This window comes from Crocodylus siamensis, chromosome 2 (assembly GCF_052110815.1).
Source record: "Crocodylus siamensis isolate JL-2025a chromosome 2, ASM5211081v1, whole genome shotgun sequence".
NCBI classification, from domain to species: domain Eukaryota; kingdom Metazoa; phylum Chordata; order Crocodylia; family Crocodylidae; genus Crocodylus; species Crocodylus siamensis.
Window position 1 is genome coordinate 38,206,704 of NC_143396.1, and position 18,088 is coordinate 38,224,791.

Sequence of the window (18,088 nt, forward strand, 5' to 3'; positions counted from 1 at the left end):
TGTACTTCTCAGTGAGGCAGTATGTTTTAATTACAACTAATGTAAGCCAGAAACTAGTAAAAGAAATAGGTAGGACCTCAGAGTAGCCCAGTCTGGTAGGCATGCTTTAACAGGCCCTCACATGAGGCATGCATTGCCATTTTTAAAATGTAGCTGGAAGAAGAGGAAGTAGGTGGTGATGGTAAATTCACTAAAATCTACTATTAATCCCCACATCCACCCCATTAAATAATAATCCATGAAATCTATGAAACCTCAAATTAAGTAAGTCCCTATCTATTATGTAAAATGTTGGCACTATCTCCTCTTTCAGCACCTTTTAAAGGCATCTACATATGCCGAAATAAGACACTTCAGCCCAATTGAAGGCACATTGAGGGTACATGTCTACTCATATGCGCCCTTAATGCACCTTAAAAATGGAAATTTAAGGCTATTCGCACCTAAACTTGATTACCTGCAAAAGCGAAAATTTAGGTGTGAATAGCTAAAGCGCTTTAACATACATGCAGATGTGTTAGATACATTAATGCTACATATGGACTGATGTGGGACCATCTTTAGCCCCACATCAGTTTGTACACACAGCACTAATGCACTTTAACGCATGCACGTGTAGACGCAAGCCTAAATCACCTTTATACACTTGAAGCTAATGCGCATTAAATTTAGGCACACCTAAATGCATATGTAGACATGACCAGTAGTCCTATTCACTTCTTTCCAAGAACAGGTGCAGTTGTCTACCCTTGTGAGAGGATCCTGGGCTCTGGGACCAGAGTGGACAGAGGTGCCTCCCTTCAGCTTCAACTAAGGTGCTACAGCTCTGGAGACAGGCAGTGTTTGAAGCATGCCCCCCTCACTGACTCCTGTGAGGGCCTGTCACCCACTGTGAAGCATTTAACTGCCCACGTACTGTTCAGGAAGCCCAGGCACCTAATTCTGAGCTCTGGATTTTACTCTAGGAACAAGAGGCCTAAACATTAGGGGTACCTATACATGTGCTCTGACTCATTCTGATTAGAGTGCATTGGAGCAGACTTCATTCAATCTAGATTCATAGATGTTAGGGTTGGAAAGGACCTCTATAGATCATCGAGTCTGACCCCCTGCATAGGCAGGAAAGAGTGCTGGGTTCAGATGGCCCCAGCCAGATGCCATCCAATCTCCTCTTGAAGACCCCCAGGGTAGGGGAGAGCACCACCTCCCTTGGGAGCCCATTCCAGATTTTGGCAGCTCTAACTGTGAAGAAGTTCCTCCTAATGCCCAGTCTAAATCTGCTTTCTGCAAGCTTATGGCCATTATTTCTTGTGACCCCCAGGGGCGCCTTGTTGGGTAGGGCCTCGCCAATTCCCTTCTGCACCCCCATGATGAATTTATAGGCAGCCACAAGGTCGCCTCTTAACCTTCTCTTGCGGAGGCTGAAGAGGTCTAGGTGCCCTAGTCTCTCCTCATAGGGCTTGGCTTGCAAGCCCTTAACCATAAAAGTAGCCCTTCTCTGGGCCCTCTCCAGGTTATCAACATCCCTCTTAAAGTGTGGTGCCCAAAACCGGACGCAGTATTCCAACTGCAGTCTGACCAGTATCCAGTAGAGGGGAAGTATCACCTCCTTGGTTCTGTTTGTCATACATCTGCCAATGCGTGATAAAGTGCAGTTAGCTTTTCTGATGACTTAGTCACATTGATGACTCCTGTTCATCTTGGAGTCCAGATTAGGGGTCTAGGATCCCTTTTCCGCTTCTGTGCTGCCGAGCAGGTCATTTCCTAGGCGGTAGGTGTGCTGGACATTTTTCCTCCCTAGGTGCAGCACCTTGCATTTCTCCTTGTTAAATTGCATTCTATTGTTTTCTGCCCATTTGTCCAACCTGTCCAGGTCTGCCTGCAGTTGTTCCCTGCCCTCCGGTGTGTCCACTTCTCCCCATGGTTTTCTATCATCCACAAACTTGGACAGAGTACACTTCACTCCCTCATCCAAGTCACTGATGAAGACATTGAAGAGTATCGGTCCAAGGACCAAGCCCTGCGGACCCCACTGCTCACTGTCTTCCAGGTCTATACCAACCCATCCACTACCACTCTCTGGGTACGACCCTCTAGCCAATTTGCCACCCACTGGACTGTGTATTCATCCAAGTCACAGCCTCTTTTAACTTGTTCACCAGTTTGGGGTTGGATACCGTATCAAAGGCCTTCCTGAAGTCTAAGTAAACGATGTCAACCCCTACTCCTGCGTTCAGGTGTTTTGTAACCTGGTCATAAAAAAAGACCAGATTAGTCGGGCATGATCTACCTGCTACAAACCCATGCTGGTTTCCCCTCAGCATAATTTTTCCTGCTGGGCTCTCACATATATGAGCCTTAATAATCTTTTCAAAGACTTGATTAATCGAGCCTGTTGGAGTGTTCTAATTAGAACACTCCAGTGTGCTGCAGCATCTCGTGTATTCAGCATCCCACATCTCAGAATGGTGGCAGGGCTCTTTAAATAAAGCTTGTTGAATGACCTTTAGTTAAAGTGCCCCCACCACCATTTTGAGACTTGGGATGCTGAATATATAAGACACTGTGGTGTTTTAATTACAGCAGCTCCTGAGAGTCGCTCTAATTAAACATCCCATCCCTACCCCAACCCTGGAGCATGTGTATAAGCGCCATAGATTTTTACAGTACCCCACAAGCAGATGCCTAAATCCATTTTTGGCTAAAGTTTGAAAATAATTCAGTATAATTCAGGTTTTATGATGTGTGTAACTACTTCTCCACATTTCTCTCATTTGGACTTGGGACTGACTACATGTTATAGTTTGAAAGCCTGGGCACTGTTTAAAAGATGTTTAAAAACCATGGTAGTGTTGCAGTGATGTTGTAGTCCTGATGATCCAGGAATAATGCAGTAAGGAAGAGTTTTTTTCTGGGTGATATCTTTTATTGGACCAACTGCATAATTGGGGTGGACTTAGACCAGCTTTCTGGTCTCACAGTACCTTCCTCAGGTTTCTGTGAAAGAAACAGACACTTTCTTTTTCAGACTATCTGTAAGGGTACTGTGATGCCAGAAAGCGATTGGCCTATATAACAACAGCACCCACAAAAATTCTTGCCCCTCACATTTGAAAACTATAATTTGTCGAAAAGTTTGAAAGCAGCTCAGTGAGTTTTAGAAAATTGGTTTATGGGACGTATCCAGAGAGTGGTAGTGGATGGGTCGGTTTCTGCCTGAAGGAATGTGGGCAGTGGCATCCCCCAAGGCTCTGTCCTGGGACCAGTACTGTTCAATATCTTCATTAGTGACTTGGGTGAGGGAGTAGAAAGCACCCTGTCCAAGTTTGCTGATGACACCAAACTATGGGGGGAGGTACACAAACTAGATGGCAGGGAGCAAATCCAGGCTGATTTGGACAGGCTGGGGAAATGGTCTGAACAGAATAGGATGCAGTTTAACAAGAATAAGTGTCATGTGTTGCACCTGGGGAGGAAGAATCATCGAAACTTCTATAGCCTGGGAGGTACCACTCTAAATAGCACAACGGTGGAAAGGGATCTCAGAGTCATAGTCAACTCCAAAATGAACATGAATCACCAGTGTGATAGGAAATAAGTAAAGCTAACCACACCCTTTCTTGCATAAGTAGGTGCATCACAAACAGGTCTAGGGACGTGATACTTCTGCTCTATGCAGCATTGGTCAGGCCGCAGCTGGAGTACTGCATCCAGTTTTGGGCACCGCACTTCAGGAGGGATCATAGAATCAATGAGCCGGAAGAGACCTAGATCATCGAGTCTGACTCCCTGCCAGGGGCAGGAACAAGCACTGGGGGTGGGAGGGGTCATAAGACCCCAGCCAGGTGCCTGATGTGGATGGCCTGGAGAGGGTTCAGAGGAGGGCCACTCGTCTGGTTAAAGGCCTACAGAAAAAGCCCTATGTGGACTGATTGGGAGACCTGAACCTTTTCAGCCTTCACAAGAGGAGGCTGAGAGGTGATCTCATGGCCACCTACAAACTCATCGTGGGGGGCAGCAAGAAATAAGGGATACGATGTTTACCAGGGCGCCTGTTGGGGTAACTAGAAATAATGGCCACAAGCTGGAAGAGAGCAAATTCAGACTGGACATCAGGAGAAAATTATTTACAGTGAGGGTTGCCAAAATACGGAATAAGCTTCCAAGGGAGGTGGTGCTGTCCCCTTCTTTGGAGGTGTTTAAAAGGAGATTGGACAGACACCTGGCTGGGGCCATCTGACCCCAGCACTCATTCCTGCCCAGGGCAGGGGGTCAGATTTGATGATCTAATAGGTCCTTTTCATCTATGAAATATCACCCTTTAAAATGTAACTTGTTTAATACATAAATAGTGCCATTGTTTATGTTAGACTACTCTTAAGCAGCAAAAAAGATCTACACCAGTGACCATCAACCTTTTAACAAGCTGCAAGCCAGATCCAGCCAACTGCCATATGCTGCCAAACCCTAATCTGTACAATTGCTTCTGTTGCCCTGTATTAAAAAAAATTACTATTCCTACATCTTGACATTTTTATAGGTTTCATAGACAGCACAAGGGATGGCCATCCCATCTCAGAGAAAAAGTAGCAAAAGGGTGCAGCAACTCCCTTGACTCAGCAGGGAACTTGAGGACCTCCTTCCCCTCAAAAGAGAGACTTATAAAGGATGGAAGGCTGAAGTTACCACCAAGGAGGAGCACTCAGCACTGGTCTGTACCTGCAGGGAGCGGATCAGGAAAGCCAATGCTGCAACTGAGCTCCATCAGGCTTTATGTATCAAGGATAACAAAAAGTCATTTTTCAGATATGTAGGGAGTCAGAAAAAAGCAAGGGTAACATTAGACCCCAGGTGAACCAAATAGGACAGCTGGTAACTGACACCCAGGAAAAGGCCGATCTGCTTAATGGGTACTTCGCCTCAATCTTTCATTAGTCCAGTGGGACTGCTCTGCCTAGCAAGATATGGGACAGCTAGGGTGAGGGTGTGTTTATATCCAGGATCAGTGTTGATTTAGTAAAGGATCACCTTGAGAGGCCGGACACCTTCAAGTCAGCTGGTCTTGACAGATTACACTCTAGAGTACTCAAGGAGCTGGCAGCTGTCATAGCCCAACTATTGCGAAAAATATTTGAAAACTCATTGTGCTCAGGTAAAGTACCTGAGGACTGGAAGAAGGCTAGTCTGGTACCCATCTTCAAAAAGGGGTGGAAAGTAGATCCTGGGAATTACAGGCCAATCAGCTTGACCTCAATCCCCGGTAAGATTCTGGAGAAAATTATCAAGGAGACCCTTCTGGATAACCTGGCTGAGGGCAACATCCTGAGGGACAGCCAACACAGGTTTGTCGTGGATAGGTCTTGCCTGACTAATCACATCTCCTTCTATGACCGGCGGACCTATCCCCTGGACAAGGGAGAAAGATTGACGTCATATATCTGGACTTTAAAAAAGCCTTTGATCTGGTGTCCCATGACCTCCTCAAGGGAAAATTGGTCAACTGTGGCCTCGGCTACACCACAGTCCAAGGTCTAGGAAATTGGCTCTGAGGTCGGACCCAGAGACTAGTGGTCAGTGGTAGCGAATCATTATGGCACTCCGTGACCAGTAATGTCCCCCAAGGCTCTGTCCTTGGACCGGTTCTCTTCAATATCTTTTCAGTGATGTGGACATTGGAGTCAGAGGCCTACTGGGGCCAATGACACTAAACTTTGGGGCATAGTGTCCACACCTGAGGACAGGTTAGTGATCCAGGATGACCTGGATAAACTTAGTAAGTAGGTGGATACCAATCTGATGACGTTCAATACCAATAAATGTAAGGTACTCCACCTCGGGGGGGGGGGGGAACCCGTGGCATACTTATAGGCTCGGCAGCGCTACGCTTGCTAGCACCACTGCTGAAAGAGACTTGAGGGTCATGATTGACCAGAAGATGAACATGAGCCACCAGTGCAACGTCACAGCTGGAAAAGCAAACAAAACTCTGGCTTACATCCATAGATGCTTCTCAAGTAAATCTCAGGATGTCATCCTCCCGCTGTACTCGGCCTTGGTGAGGCCACAACTGGAGTACTACATACAATTCTGGGCTCCACAATTCAAGAAGGATGTCGAGAAGCTTGAGAGAGTCCAGAGGAGAGCCACGTGCATGATCAGAGGGCAAGAGAATAAGCCTTATGGGGAGAGGCTGAGAGCCATGGGACTCTTCAGCCTGGAAAAGCACAGGCTTACGGGGGACCTGGTGGCTGCTTATAAGTACATAAGGGGTGTACATTAGGACCTTGGAGAACGTCTGTTCACCAGAGTGCCCCAAGGAAAAACAAGGACCAATGATCATAAGCTCCTACAAGACTGTTTTAGACTGGACATAAGAAAAAATGTCTTTACTGTCCAAGCCCCCAAGACCTGGAATAAACTCCTTCCAGTAGTGGTGCAGGCACCTACTCTGGACTCATTGAAGAAATGTTTGGAGGCTTATCTTGCTGGGATCTTATGTCCCTAGCTGACTTCCTGCCCCTGGGGTAGGGGGCTGGACTTGACCATCTTCAAGGTCCCTTCCAGCCCTAATGTCTGTGAAATCTATGAAATTTACTGTGCAGTAAATTAGTCCTTGTTGGCTGTTGTGTGTCCTGACGGTCATGGGGCCAGGAGAGCTCCACCTGCTGCAGTGACAGCTCTCTCTGCCCCATGCACAACAGCTCCCCTCCCAATGTGCATGGAGCCAAGAGACAGCTGCTGCTGCATTCAGCAGAGCTCTCCTGTGCCCCTTGCCTAAAGGTCCTCCTGGCTGCTGCAGTGGGGAGAGCAGGGTGGGAGCAAATCTGCTCCCAAGAAGGAGGCATATAGACAAGCTCCCAGGAAGCTTTTACTGTGCAGTAAGCCTACTGTGAATTAATAGCATGTGTAGACATGCCTTGATATTACTAAATATGGATGCTACTTTATAGATATAAATACTCAGATGAGCTTAAAAAGGAGAAAGGGGAAAAGTATTTCTGTAATGTTATAAATAATGAAATCATCAATTAAAGTAGGGTCCACATATTAGCTCTGTTCAGATTTAAATTCATACAAATATGTACTGTGATTATGCAAGAAACATTAGTTTCCTTTGAGGAAAAACTACTTGTAGCTGTAAGGTTCAAATATCTACTTAAATTTTCAGCAATGTTGAACTCCATTCAGTTGTGACAGACTGTTAAATCTGTCCAACCTTTGTACTGTGTGTACTACAAATATTAAAAGTGTTAATAATTGAACTTCTGGAGGTATATGTCCGTGTAGTTTCCTTTGTCCTGAGCTAGGTTATCTGTGCATAGAAGGGTTCTCCATTTTATGTGGTACTGAAATAGTCTAAGAAGTGTCAGATATGATTCCTGAAGAATGTAGACAGCTTGAACCTTAATATTTCTCCCTTTATTTTTTTCCATTAAAATTTCCAAAGAGTAAGGTGAGTCTGAGGCAAGCCTTGGAATTATTTGAGTGGTGATGAGTGCGTCTCAACGTGGAAAAACTACACTTTTACTGATATTCAGTGTAGGTAGTCATACTTTTTGACTGCAGTATAGACATGCTCAGAGAAACTAAAGTCTAGATCGGGGCAGGCAAAATATGGCCTGTGGGCTGAATCCAGGTCACCAGGCAATTTCATTTCACCCGTGCCTACCAACTGATTGTATCTCACTCAGCCCTTCTGCCTACAAGGGTGGGTGTGAGGTGCCCACATAAACACCCACTCCCCAACATGCCCTATTGCATCTTGCTCCTACCCATCTGTGTGGAAGGGCCCAGCTCAGCCAGGACACAGCTTCTGAGTGGGGCTGCTGCTGATAGGGAAGTGGCGGGGGCAGCTGCAGCTGGGTGGGAGGGTGGAGTATGGGGCTGGGGCTAGTAGCAACATGAAGTCCATGGCCAGAGAGGTGGCAGGAGCACAGAGCTCGGGTGAGCAGTGTGTGGGTGTGGAGACCCCCCACCACACACTCCTCCACATGGCATAGAGCCCACAGGGGTGCTTGGGGAGCTCATGCCCATTGTAGGCGTTGCTGCTGGCAGCATGTGGCTCTGGCCAGTGCTGCACACAGGGGCAGGAAGCAAAGCCCAGATAGTCCAGTTCTACTGTGTGGGGCTCCCTAGGGCACAAGTGCAGCTCCCGCATTCACACATCACCAAGGGAAGCCCTACATAAAGCCAGCTGCCTTCTCCTCTCTGCCACACAGGTCCCAGGACTCCGCTGGGAAGCAGGGGCTGGGGCTCCCTTCCACTTCTAGCAGAGTCCTGGGACCTGCGCAGCAGGAAGAGGCAAAAGCAGCTAGCTCCATTGCACGGGGCTTCCCGCTGTGCCACGTGAGTGCAAGAGCTGCATGCGCACTGTGGGGAGCCTCACACAACAGAAGTGGGCCGGCCAGGCTGCACTCCTCATCCCCTCCCATGTACAGCACTGGCTATAGCCATTGCCCACTGGCAGCAGTGTCGACACTGGGCACGAGCTCCCCAAGTGCCTCCACCTGCTGCTGCTGCCGCTGTGGGGCAGCAGGGGCTTGTGCACCATGGAGGGCAGTATATGGGGAATCCCTTTACACCCAACAAACCCCACATATGCACACCCTGCCCCATAACTCCCCCACATGCACCCCCCAATATACCCTATTTCCTCCAACACCTCCTCATAGACCACCCCCACATAACCCCTAAACCCCACACACATTATACAAGAGTAAGGCTTTATTTTTGAGTTTTATTATGCAATCATCTCTATATACGTTATGCAAACAAATCTTGACAAAAATATTCTTGTAATAAAATTAAAATATGTTATAGTAAGAATTTAATTTTTATAGTTATGATTTGGCTTTTTTCTGGTTCCAAGATGGCAACCCTTCCCTCCCAAAAGGAGTATTTCTGAAGGGCAAGGGGAGGGAATTCTGGTGGCAAAGGTCAGGGGTTGGGGTGTGACTTCTGGCCACAAGATGACAACCATGGGTTGGAGCATCTGTCAAGAGGCAGGACTACCTTTGTGGCCCTTGACAGTTCACCAAAGCTCATTAAGTGGCCCTCCAGTTGAAATAATTGCCTACCCTGGTCTAGATTTAGGAAAACAGAGCCAGGAATTTGATGGCAATGTCATATGCATGTGCAGAGTTTTTAGTGCTGTAGAACTTAAAACAGCAATGAAGGACTGAACTTTCCTTCTGGTTCATCTTCAGAAAAGCTGCCAGTTAAATTATATGTACATACTTCTTGTGGCTGGGTATGGTATAGGATCTGGAGGGGAAAAAGTTTGATTTGCATATCACAGGTTGAGGTGAAGGAGACCTGTTGACAAGACCTGTGCACTCTCTGTGCTTTGCCCAATGTAAAGCCAGGCTATAAGAAATCTAGAATAATATAAATTGGGTATGTTAGACTTGATCTGTTTCTCTTTTTTGACATTCCTCCAAAAAGGGGGTGTTAAAGCTTGTATAGCAAGTGGGAGGGGTGGATGGCAGCATGGGTTTTGAAGCTGAAGGTCTCAAATAGTTTCTTGAATGCTGGTTAAAGTGGATGCACTGGGACAGGAGTTTTCAACCTTTTTTTAACAAGTATACCCCTTCTGTCTCAAAGTTTCAGCTCATACCCTTTATATAGGGACCAGGGTTTCACTGGGCTCTTCCCGGGTGGGGCTGGGCCAGGCTGCACTCCGGGCGGGCAGTGGCAGTGCTGGGAGGGGGGCTACAGAAGGGGCTGCAGCCACTCCAGAATTCACCATAGCCCACCTAACCCCCCTCCCAGCACCGCTGCCACCACCTTCCCTGAGCAGAGCACAGCCCCAGCCTGCAGTGGCAGCCTGCCTTCCCTCCAGCGTGCAGATCTAGGGGAGTGCATAGTGGTGGGAACCGCCCCCCCTTGCGTGCAACTCAGTCCCACATCCCGCCCCAGCTGGGCAGGCCCTGTCCCTGCCCCAGCCCTACCCACAGCCCCAGCCCCACTCCCTCTTGCACCACTGGGGCCTTGATTTGCCCCCCATGCCTCTTAGCTCACAACAGACTTACCAACCAGACCTGGCTGCTCTTCATGCTGCTGGCCTGTGCTCCTGGCCACCAGCGTGCTGTGTTGTGGCTGCATGTACACACACAGGATTTATTGGCCACATTATTGGCCACATCAATTGTACGTACCCCTTACGACCTTTTTAAGTACCCCCAGGGGTACGCATTGCCCTGGTTGACAACCACTGGACTAGGATTTTTGGAAGTATGCCCTCCATCCTCCATAAGGCTCTTTGCAAACTTGGTAGCAGGTTTTGGGCAGCAGTAGGAACAAAAAATACTTCTTTCTTTATAGCAGTGGTTAGAAGACCATTTCTCTTGTGTTTGACAAATATCTGGCAGTACTGATCTATCCATTCTTTACTGCAGACTATATTGTTGCACTTCACTGTTTCTGGGATCCAAAGACTTGGTTCTGTACCAGTGAAGTGGCTTAGCTCCCCAGTGGGCTGAACCATTTGACACCAAATCTTCTTTTTCTTTTTTCCTTTTTTGGTAGTCTACCGTCTTCTATGCTAACTTAATGCCTGTAATTAATGGCACATTCTGATCATACTCTTTAAGGTCATCAGTGGACCCTGATGTGACCAGATCAGGGTCCATCAAGAATGCCATGTTCTTTGGGGTTAATGCAAGTGCCAAAACCTCTTGTAAAACTTGAAACCAAGTAAAAGTGTGTGCATACACCTTATCAGGTAATGCTCAAGAAACAGCACTGAAGTGACAACACCTTGCCCACTCACTCATACTCCTGGGTGTGGTAAAAAAATCATGTAGTTCTTTCTTGGCATGTACCCAATGCACACCCAGAGCTGTTCTCAGTGTGGGGTCTGTCTGTGAAAGCAGCACGGGGCATACCCTGTTCCACTCTAGCAGCAGCCAAAGACTTTTTTTTTTGACACGGAGCATGTGCAGAGCCAAACTGCAAATAGGCAGGACATATTTTCATGGTCACGCTCCATGGCCCTCTGAAACAGTTAAGATATGTCTAAAATGTTCTTGGCTGAGAATGTTCTAATTTGGAATAAGCCACCAGACAAGAGCAGATTAAACGAAAATGTACCCTTTTGGAGTGTGCTCTGAAAAATCCATGCTTGCCGCAGTTTTTCTGCACAATTGAGGATAAGGAGCTACTGTATTTACTCAAATATAAGATGAGACTCCCCCCTCTCCGCCCTATCAGCGTGGGGGAAAAAAGTACTTTGTCTTGTATTTGCATACAAAGTAGAGGGGGAGCAGACAGCTCTTGACTCTGGGCCCAGGTTGGAGGCAGAGTCAGGCCTACAGCAACCTCCTGCCCTACCCCTGCTTCCTCTCTATAGCTTCTGCTCCCACCACTGTATTCCCCCTTACTGTCAGGCATGGAGCACATGGAAACTCCTTCCCCTGCCCAGCGCTGACTGTATGGCATTGCCAGGCAAGGGCTGTGCTTCAGGATAGAGCAGGGACGGGCAATTATTTCTGGTGGAGGGCTGCTTACTGAGTTCAGCAAGCCACCGAGGGCCGCATGACAGGCAGCCAGGGGCAGATAAATATTAATTTTCTAAATTTTTTAGGAGCACCGTGGGCTGGATAGAATGGCCTGGCGGGCTGCATCCTGCCTGCGGGCCACATTTTGCCCACCCCTGGGATAGAGCAACCCAAGCAATGTGTGACAGTGAGGCAGGGGGAGGGGATGGGTCAGAGACTTGTGAGTCGGGGGGAGGCATCAGGACTAAGGATGTGGAGGGAGGAGCAGAGACTTACGAAGGCAGAGGGGTCGGGGTGTAGATGGCAGGCAGGCAGGAATGCTGCAGGGGGAAGAAGTGGGCAGGGCAGGAGGCAAGGGAGCCACCTGACCCCCCGCCCAGCCACTTTGTTCCCTGATGTAGCAGTGTGGAGGAGGGTGGGATTCAAGACAACCTTCCAATACTTAGGTTCTATACCTGGAAAATTATAACAAATGTAAAAATTTTTCATATATAGAATATAATTATTGGGGGGTTGCCTTATATTCAGGGTCATCTTATGTTTTATTTAGGTAAATATGGTAGTGATAGTCAGGCTTTACCCCTAGACACATTCACTCTGTCCTCCCTCAGTCAAAAACAAAGCAAAGAATATGAGAACTCGGGAGAGGAGAAAAGCAGCATTTACTAACAAGTATTTTTGACAGCGCTGAGATCAGTGTATTTTGTGTTTAGATACTATAATGCTGGCATTCTCTCAAACTACACATGACAGTCAAACATCCATCCTAGTCTCTTGTACTTACTAGCAGACTTTGTTACTATCCATGGTTCGGTTCTGTAGAGCTGCCTGAAAGACCTAGCTGGGAGCAGAATTACAGTGAATAGGATCAGTATGATTTTGGAGTTCTTTTTTTTTCTTATCCTTCCAGGCTGCTGATGGGCAGCTGTTCATCTGCCTTTAGTTGTGCAGGTGACAGTCCTGTCACTTCACTTGTTTAATGCCTGCGGGTACAGAGGGAAGCACACAAGATGCCAAGGGTCCCACCAATATTCTGAAAGCATCTATGGCTGTATCATGAATACCCATAGCAAAGGCTGTGCTGATTTCTTGTGTTCCCTGTACTGGGTATCAAGCTTAACTTGCATAAGTGGGAGAGCTGATACTGGCAACAAAGCAAGCATGTTAAAGTTACTAGAAGCTTGGAATGACTTGACTAAGCAGTAATAGCCATAATTGACTTATTTGTCTTTAATGGGGAAATGAGATCGGTTATCAAGTTTTAACGACAGTAATGGATGTTGTCCAGTCTCTTCAAGGCTGGACTATTGCAATATGCTTTCCTTTGATTGATCACCAGAAAGCTGCAGGTGACTCAGCATGGAACAGGCTGCCTGCCAGGCATAGCAGACAGTTAAAAAAAATATTACACTATGGAATTTGAAATCTCTTTAATGGCTACTCTAAGGTCCTGTCTGTGCTTCTGTTTCTTTTTCCTCACTCCATTTTGAAACTCTTTGTTTTTGAAATGCTACAATTGAGACCAGTGATTCACAGGTGCCAGAATCATGGTGCCCTCAAGTGAAGGCCCTTGGCTACAGAATGTGGTACTGCAAGAGACTATGATAAGCTTGAAATCTCTACGGCAAGGTTAATTTCTGAGCGCATTATCTAAATAAGCAAATAAGATGCATCAAGGACCTATAAAGATGCCTGAAAGGACCCATCTAACTACTATATTTTTAGAGTCAACAACTTCCAAAGGCAGAGGAAGAAGGTTATGATTTCCTATAATTCGTAATCAGTCTTCTTACAAGTTATGCATTGGGGCCTTGAAACTAATAATGGCTAGAAATAGACTAGCAAATTGCCTGAATGATGGGGGAGGGGGGCAGGTGGGGACAGAGGCCTCGGGCCGGGGCTGAGGCTGCTCCCTGCCTACCCTGCTGCTTCGGGCTTTGGCCTGGGCTGTTTCCCTCCTCCCCTTCAGCAGGGAGCAGCTTCAGCAGAAGCAATGCAGGGGAGGTGGGGATTGGCCCAGGCCCTGGCGCCGGCCCAGAGCAGTAGGGGGAGGCAGGGAACGGCCCAGGCCCCAGTCACTCTGGGCCTGGGCCATTTCTCCCCTCCCCTTCAGGTCAGGGCCGGGGCTCCTCCCCACCTCCTGCTGCCCACCACTTCAGGCCAGGGCCAGCACTGCTCCCTGCCTCCCCCTGTCACTTCTGGCTGGGCCGGCACCACTCCCTGCCTCCCCTCACCACTTTGGGCCAGGGCCTCTGTCTGGGCTGGTTTCCCCCTTGCCTTCAGACCAGGGCAGGGGACATTCCCACACCCCCCCAGCCCCTCCTTGTTGGCTGTTGTTGGGGAGGGGTGCCAGGCCCTGGCTCAAAGAAACAGACCCAGGGGGGTGGGGTGGTGAGGAAAAATAGAGGACGTAAAGGCGTTGGGTTTCGTAACAATAGAGGACAGAGTAGTAGAAAACCGGACTATCCTCTATGATGGCCACCCTAGTGATAATATGCTTCAAATTCATGCATCTGGGTTTGAACTCATGAGCTAGGATGTCCTTGGAAAACTCTTTCTAACCCAAGGAGAAAAAGGTTGCAACCGCATGATCCAATCCACTGACTCAAAGTAAATCTGCCTCAATCTTGGAAATTTTAAGCCAGGTCAAAGCTAGAAAAACTTTGGGAGCAGCCATTCATTTGTGTGTAATTGCCCCAAGTCTGTTAACTTTAGGCCTTAATTCCATATTCCTTTTCTCAGGACAAACCCTCTTACCAGAATCATGGCCTTAGTTCATTTGATTCCATTTCCTGTGGGGAGAAACCCTTTTGTTCCTCCACTTTTAAAATGTCATTTACTGTCCTCAGTGGCTGTATTGCTACAAATTACTTACCTATTTAATCCCCAATGGGGTGACCTTAACTGTGGAAAGTTGATCTCTTTGTGACATAACCCCTTATCTAAAATTAACTTTGTTAGGAGGCTGCAATTATGGTACTGTAAGACTAGATGACAGTAGCTGCCTGTAAGAGATTAGTTTAGAAAAGGGAGGTTTGCAGTAACTGCTAGAAAATTTGCCTTGTCTAAGGCACAATCTGCCAGAAAGAATCAGCTGATTCTGATATTTTAATGGCTGTGTCAACTATAATTTTTATAGTGATACAACCATATAGTTTTGGGGTACCGTTCTGTGACCACTCCAAATTTCCTGTTCATTATTTTTCTAAGCTCTGGGTCAGGGATCAAGTTTCTCTTTTCTGTAAAGTCCTGAATACACATTAGACTGTATTTATAATGATGATAATAACATTTGCAATTCAATTTTTAGTAGTCAGTTGTTAACTCTTCTTTGGGTAGAGTGCTCAATAGCATTGAAGAAAGTTAGGTATTCCGCTCCTGTTAAAATAGTCTACTGAATTACTAGTGTATAACTCTTTGATGCAGGCATTCTGTTTCTGTAGTGTCCAAAATGTTTGTCACAGTATATTTTGAGTATTCAGGTGCCAAAAGACATGGGGAATATTTTTCAGCCTAGTCACTAAGCTGGAACTATCATGGGCTCATTTTCATTATGTCCTTTTATATTGTGAAAAATGGAACCTATTATCTGATTCCTTTGAGTTTGTTGTTCCTGTTGCTATTCTGTTTTGTTATTTATCACATCTGGAACTATAGGATTTGCCAAAACTCTGACTTGTGGATGACACTTTCATGTAGGCTAGGCCTGTGTTCTCTGCCCTTTAACCTCTGAGGTCTTACTAGGTAGCCAGTCTGGGATGATGCAGAAGCTCCTGGATCCGTTTAAAATGTTTAAAATAAAATGTTAGTCACTTGAAGAGTTTCAGTACATGTTTATTCTTGAATAGTTTCACCTATTGCATAAATCCAAGAGTGGCTATTAGCAAAACATTCTCCTTGGTATTTTCCTTCTTTATTCTTCTCTACCCAGTGGCACTGTCCTAGGATCCTGAGCATGACTCCCACCAGGAGGTTATGAACACTGATACCTGGGTCAGCTGGATGGTTCTTTGACCCAGGGAAGTGAGCACTTTGTGAGGACTCTAAAGGAGAAAAGCCCATGTTTTGGATTCATATAATTTTAAACAAAGTGTATACAAATATTTTAAAATAAGAAAGGAGTTGAAATCCTAATTTTGTTGCCACAGTGTGCCAGAATCCATTTAGTCCAGGTTATTTTTCTCTAATCAGTGCAATGACCAGCTTCTTCCACAGAAGTTTGAGGGGAAAATAAGATGTAGATCGAAACACTAGGTTTGAACTTGATTTTTGCAAAATCAACATTTGGTTAAATGATTTGTAAAGTCCCAAACTCTCATCTTGATTTTTGCCCATGTCTGGGTCTGGAGATGTATTAGTTTTAAACGAGATTTCTTGTTTTCCTTTATCTCTTAACACCTCACAAGGTGTTGGATACATAATGGTCGCAACACCATGGAAATATAACATAAATGCAGTTTCCATCCTCTTCTTAACTGCTCTCACTTTGATAAGTTTTAATAACTATTGCAGATTTTTTTTATAACCTAGCTCTGGAGATTTTTAGCCAGGATGCATTCTGATTATATTAAATCTATATTGCAAAAGAAGTTTGTTATGAAATAATCTTAAGAAAGTGAATAATTACTTTCAAAGTTTTAGCGTTCTGTAAATGGTAAATTGTATGGCTGACAGCCAAAGTGCTGTGGGCTTTGTCAGGTCTCACAAAGTACAATTGTTTGAGTCGGGAGTTCGCCACCTCATTCTTTAAGGTTGAGAAATAACTGTGGTGCAGAATTGTTTATGGGATATGCAGACTTCCTTGTTCCTATTTACTTCTTTGATTATTACAGTAGTCCCTGAGGAGACTATTTCCAAAGTAAGGCCCTACCTATACTAATAGTTACTTGAAGAGTAAGTAAAGCTCAGCGTAGCTAACTGCATTACCTCTGCTATAATTGCATATATTTCTTGTTGCCAGTGGCAGCCATCTGTGACCAGCTACCAACATAGCTGCTTTGTTGCAAATCCCTAGTAAGACACTGGGGTAAATTTAATTAGAGCACCCCTGCCTTCCTCTGCTAGAGATTTGCATGCTTATAGCTACCCCAGTGTATGAAATTGGATTCAATCCCTGTTATAAGCAGGGCCTCTAGGCATAGAAGACATAGAAGCTGTGGTCTTATTACCCTGCTTATGCCTGAAGTAAGCAGAGAAGGAAATTTTGGCTATCCAAGGACTGAGCAGTTACTAGCCAGAACTCCCACTGGGCTTTCTCTAAGGGATGTTCTAAAGCAGACACTCAGCTAATGTTTTTATTATAGGCTGAATTAACAAAAGTCCTTGACTTTCAAACCTATTTTATGGTCATTCAAACCACAGGAATTAATGTAAATAAATATAATTTGTTTCCTGGTAGCTCAGAGCTAGCTCAGCCAGCACCATGCCTTTGCCACCTGCCCAGCCCCAGGCTGCAGAGGCAGTGCTGTTGGTCATGGCCACAGTCGCAGTCACTCGAGGCCGGCTCCCCCTTCTTCCTGCTGGTGCAGCCCAACCTGGCTCCACAGAGCCCCTGTCAGCCCAGGCCCCCTGCTCCTGCTGTCCTACCCTGTGCCCGTGGCCCCAGGGCACTGGTGCAGGTCCCGGGCTCATGCCCACCTGCTCACTTGCTGTCACTTGCTGCTTCTTGCTGCTACCGCTTCTCCCCACCCCCCCTGCTTGCCTGCCAGCTGCTGAGTGCTAAGTGGAATCAGGTATGAATGTAAAATGAACATTATAATGTGCCAAGCAAATCAGTGTTAAGCAGGGGTTGCCTGTATTTCTTTCTTAACTTGCCAATCAATATCCAAAACACAACTATATTACTAATTATTTAAAAATACATTTGTATTTTTTTAGGTCCTAAATTTGACCTGGCCTGTTCCCCTAGATGCTGGAGTTGGTATTAGGAGTTTCTCTCTGAAAGCCTAGAAGTCTTTTGGGGGTCTAAATGCTCTGAGGCAGGAATCAGGGTTGCCAACCCAAGAATTTATTTTTTTTTTACTGACAAGCTGCAAAAATTTTACTGATCTATGTTTTACATAATATAAATGTAACTCCTCTGTCAGACCTGCCCTGCTGCCAGGTCACAGTTAGAAGGGCTTTAAAGGTTTATTATACTATAGTTTATAGTACATACTATAGTTTATAGTATAGTTTATAGTAGTTTGTTCAGTCTTTTGGATCAAGATTGTAGTATTTTTATTGTAACAATGAAAGGACTGAAGCATAAGGAAAGACTCTAGTAATCTGACTGCTGCTTTCCATATAGGAGGATATGAATGCATAGGAGAACGCTACTGAATTGCCTGTCAAAAATGACCAGGAGGCAAGGGGGGCAGGTGGGAACAGAGTGCTGCCACCCACCACCCCGTGCTGCCGCAGCGGGGGCTTGCCATCAAACTTTTCCACATTATATAAAGCTAAAAAACAGTTTTCTTGTTCCAGTCAGCTATATAAATTTTCTCCCATCATTCTGTTGCTTTTTCTTTTCATTTTTCCCTGAAAACTTAAAGTGCAGTTTTAGGTGACAATAACAGTAAAATAATATTCTTTGATGCTCCTAAGATTTT